We start from the raw sequence: 5069 nt of genomic DNA, 5'->3' as shown, positions 1-5069 counted from the left end.
AAGGATTGGGGCAGTTCTCATTTTTGATCTCCGCATAAAAGCTGCCGGCGATGTTGAAATTCATATAATATACTACTAGTACGTAGTTCGAGTGAGTTTTAAATTGCTCGCTTTATTTCGCCTCAGGGTATTCCGACACTATATTTTCCTTAAAAAGATCGAATGTAACGTTAATGTAACGACACGTTCCAGTGTACGAAGTCTAACTGGAACGCTTTCCTTTCGGATTAAAGGAACTTGCAACGGGAACTCCTTCCAATATTGGGAAGAAACGAGGAACGAGCTTTCGTTCCTGTGCAGTCAGCAAGTGCAACAGTTGAGACAGACTGTTGACCAACGCTCTTAAATTCTTTCCAGTTATCAACCCGCGGAGCGCCTCCTGACCCCTTTCCGTTGAACGCCGTGGGTGGGCACGACGGAGTTAGCCCGACAAAGCGCAGCAGCACGTTTTGGGCAGGTGCCGCTGTGTGTGTAGCCGTTGTTTTCTGACGTTTGCGCTCGCACTCTCTGTATTTAATGTTTGTACATCGCGCTGCCAATTGCGTGGACTATGCCACGCTGCTTCGTTACAGGCTGTAAAAAAGGCTACGGCTCAGCGCGATCCGTGGACGACAAGAGACATTTTTTCAGGGCACCTTGCAATGCTGAGCGCCTTCAAGAGCGGGAGCGCGCCATACCACGGCTGGACAGAAAGCTTTCAAGCTCGTGTTCCCTCTGCGACCTCCACCTCATCAATGATGACATTTTCAAGGTCTTCGAACACAACATTTGGGGTAAAATTGTGGTCATACCGCGCGACAAATGGACGCTGAAAGAAGACGCCGTGCCTCGCCTGTTTCCGAATTGTCAAAGTTATCTTTAGAAACCCACACGAAAGCGCAAAGCACCAGCTCAGAGACAATCACCAGCAAAACAAAAGCGGCAGAAGAAACATGGTGAGTTTGTGCATGCTGTTGTCGGAGTATCCGACGACGAAGCGACCTTGTCTTCCGATGGCAGCATGCCGGTGGAGAATGTGTTTCACGTGCTCAGTCAGATGGCGAAAGAGAGACGAAAAATTCGAGGTTGGTCGCTGGACGCTGTTGACGCAGCGGTCGTTTTGTACAAGCTCTGGATAAGAGAGAATATCTCGCTTGTAGAAATGTCTGTGGTGATGTCAGACAGCCTTAATTTAATTGTGAGTGAAGATAGTCGAGTTGTTCTACGCAATGTGTACGCCAGGAAGCAAACCACTGAGTTCAAGTGTATGGAAGACTTCAAATGCCTCTTGTTATATGTGGATCAGCTGAAGCTGTGTAAGGGCTGTCCTGCAAAGAAGTACCCCAAAATCTCCTCGTCAGTGGTGGCATAAAATCATGGTGAGACGTGGAGGCGCAACACATGCACGATATTGAGTGTTATGCTACGTGTGCTCAGTGCCGGACTTTCGGAAAGCTTTTGTTGCAGCGGACGAAGCAGCAAAAAGCAAGAAAAAGCAGGCTGCTGGCTTGAAGTTGCTGCGTCGCAAAGCCATTCGTGCAACCTCAAGGCGAGAAAAACTGAAGGAAGAAGTCGTTCTGGTGAAGAGGAAGTTTAGTGCAATTACGCCAGATACAATTGACAGCACTCTTTACATTTTCCGGCTAGCCAGCAACTAGCTTTCAAGACAGCTTTCATGGCTGCAAAAGCCAAGTCAAAAATGGGAGGCGATATGATGATGAATGGCTTATGATATGTTTGTTACTACAAATCTGAAGCCCGATGGCCTACACTTTACCTGCTGATATGCAGCTGCTACCACTGCCATCAAAGACTCGCCTTCGCCAAATAATAGCAGAATACCATGCAAGCATGAATGCAACCAAGTTTCCTCGAACAGTGTCAGAAGCCATTTCAGCAACAAAAGTCACCTAAGACGGCTAGGTGTATTGCTCCTTGACGAGGAAACGTTGAAGCGAGGCGTCTCCTTCAATAAGGCCTCATGCAGAATGGATGGCTTTATCGACTATGGTGAAGTCATGGTACCAAATGCAAATAATCTTGCTGAGCATGCATTGGTACTGATGTTCGTGCCACTGTTCGAGGACTGGGGCAGCCAATAGCAAGCTTTGCTACAAAAGGAGCTGCTCCTGGAAAAGTTCTTGCTGAACTGGTAATGGGCGGCGTCAGGAACTGCACATGAACAATGCGTCAGTGCTGGCTGTGATCAGTAATGGGGCTGACAACAACAAGTCCATGTGGAGCCAGCTTGGAGTGTCAGGAAAAATGGATGCGACATGCCACTTCATTGAGCATCCCTGGGAACCGTCACAAAATATGTACTTCATTTGTGATGTCTCACATATGGTGAAGTACATACGAAACCACCGGAGGAAGCACACATACGGAATGATAAAGAAAAATGTGTGAATTTTTCGAATAGTTTAACAATTTCTTTTTATTACTTTCAGGCTGGCAACCTTCCCATCAACTTTCAGCATTACGTGATCCTATGCGAAACGGAAAAAAAAAGAAGCACGTAGGTGTTGTGCCAAAATACACCGAAGCACATGTTTCGTCTGACAATCTGCGCAAAATGAGCGTCAGACTAGCTACATCGGTATAACTTGTTGCTGTCGAAGCATGTTGCTTTCTGTTCATAAATAAAAAAAATGCAATCTCTCTCTCTCTCTTCTTTGCCCAGCTCTTTAGCCGTGGAACATCACATGGATTGCGTGCGTTAGGGAAGCAATCCAATTGATGTTCCACGGCATTTCACTCTGAAGGGACTGAGACATTCACAAGAATTATGTACGGTGTTTTCGATGCACTCAACGTCAAGCTTCCGTGCAGGGGAATCAAGCGTCATTTCAAAGAGATACAGGCAAGTGGCCAAATAACATCCTGGAACCTAAGCTTGACCTTACATATGCTGTCGTTCTGATTCGTATTATCGAGAACATTTGAAACTTTTTTTTCCAGATCATGAAGCAGCTCCTAGAAGTCTTGAATGTGACTGAGCAAAATGTTGTCGAAAAAGGTACAAAGCTATTCGCGTCGCAACTGACGACAGAGCCCTTACGTGTCACGTTGTTGCCGACGCTAGATATTATCAATTATCTGTTTAACAAAGGAACAATTTATATGCTCACTGCGAAGCTCAACCAAGACCTCTTGGAGGTACCTACCACAATAACCTTGTTTCCCTTTTAATATATAATTTATATATGTATTACATATCCACTTTAATGTGTATATTTTTTTTCAGCAGCATTTTGGTCTTGCACGATCATTTGGAGGAGATGAGTCGCACCCTGTCATGAATTTCTCGCAGATATTTCGTCTGCTGAGCCTCTACACACCCATCAAAACAGTACTACGTATACATGGAAGTGTACAGGGCGAACCAAATGCTGCACTTGTCAGTGTCGAAGAGGCATTGAACACTGCTCGAGCAGTGTTCAAAATTTCAAATGTTCAAATTGCTTGAACAGAGCTAGTTTGAAAAATGAGATTGAGGCTAGACTGTTAGCAATTACTTCTGGTCCTTCAATCTCTTTTGAGCCAACGGACATCAAACAGCTATTTCAGAGGCGGTGTAGACGATGCTGTGACATACTACTTATGCGGATATGTCATACACAAAATGATCAAGCACACAGAGTGTGAGTTGTGCCTGCATGACATCAGCTCAATTGTTCCACTAGTAGGTTCCGATGCATACTTGACAACATATCGGAGCTTTAAGGAAGGGAGCCTCAAGCATCCTACCATCAAGATGCTACAGTTCATAAGAATTGCAAATGACTCCATTTCATTTTCCATTGATCAGGCAGGTCTCTGCAGTGACCTATTTTGGAAAGCCCTGGATCAGCTAATAAAGTGCAGTCTTGCTCGGCTGCGTTGCGATAAGCACATGTGTGCGTTCACCTGCCAGATACTTAACTTTTTCATTGACACACGAATGCATTTCTATGCAAGAGATGCTAACCGCCGCTTAGAAATACGAGAGAAAGTGCCCATCGCTAACAAAAAAGCTCGTCTTTTTTAAAGCCACGCTGCAAATTCATAAGCCGTATGCGGCTCCTGTAATAAAAACATTTAAACTCATCGAGAGAAGCAAAGCTCTTCTCTTATTTCCTCCTTTTTCAGTTATTAGTAACTAGCCGCGGTCGCTGGATAAAAGGCGGCCGTGCTCTAGCAGACGCAAACGGCGGTCGCAGTGAAGGGTGGACCGTCGCAGCCTTGGGCGCAATTGCTTTCTTTGTTCAGTTGGCTAAGTCGTGGCCTTTTTTTTCAACATAGGAGTAGGTCTGTCATAAGTTGCAAATAGACTAGTGACGCTCTGTGCTTATTTGTTGATTGCTACTAAAAGAAAGCCACTCGCTAGGCAAGCTACCAGCGCTTCGCGGCTTAGGGCGCCAAGCCCGGCAGGGCTGGATAGATGGATTGATGCTATGAGCGTCCCCTTTGAAACGGGGTGGTGGGTTGCACCACCAAGCTCTCATTATTTTGCCTAATGCACTACCTTTATTTTTGAGAAACACACAAATAGAAAGAATTCCAGGCACCAATATTTTTGATCCATTACTGGAAACTCTGTTTCTGTACGTCTCCGTTGTTTGTGGTCTCCCTACTTTTCTGCCACCAAACCTCCAACCGCCTCTTACTTAATCTCTACAGCTGACATGTTTACTTTGCCCGTGCTATCCCTAAACCCAAGGACTTCAAGGAGGTAAGAGGAGTCTAAACTTGCAGCTGGGTAGATTTCTTCACATTCCAATAAAACATGTTCCACCATTTCTCTAGCTTTACCACAGCAAGCACATGTGGCTCCGTCCTTGGTGTACTTCACTTTATAACTGTGCGTTCTAAGGCATCCTGATCTCGCTTCGAAAAGTAAGGAGCTTCCCTTTGAGTTATCATAAATTGTTTCTTTCCTGATTTCCCTTTTTCCTTTGAGGTAGTTAGTCATAGCAGGTTTCTTTTCCATTGCCGCCACCCATAACCTTGTCTCAGCCTCTCTCACTTTGCGTTTGACGTTCTTTGTTGCCATGTTGCTGGCCATACCGGTCGCGTATTTTCTCGTAAGCTTCCTAATTCTTTTCCTC

At 45.3% G+C, this 5069-nt stretch overlaps 1 pseudogene; it reads left to right on the top strand.

Annotated features, from left to right (window-relative positions):
- The first annotated feature begins 550 nt into the window (after positions 1-550).
- LOC119459604 (uncharacterized) lies at positions 551-4009 on the top strand (annotated as a pseudogene).
- The last annotated feature ends 1060 nt before the right edge of the window (positions 4010-5069 follow it).

This window comes from Dermacentor silvarum, chromosome 7 (assembly GCF_013339745.2).
Source record: "Dermacentor silvarum isolate Dsil-2018 chromosome 7, BIME_Dsil_1.4, whole genome shotgun sequence".
In the NCBI taxonomy this organism is placed as follows: domain Eukaryota; kingdom Metazoa; phylum Arthropoda; class Arachnida; order Ixodida; family Ixodidae; genus Dermacentor; species Dermacentor silvarum.
This window is presented reverse-complemented; position numbering and strand designations above follow the sequence as displayed.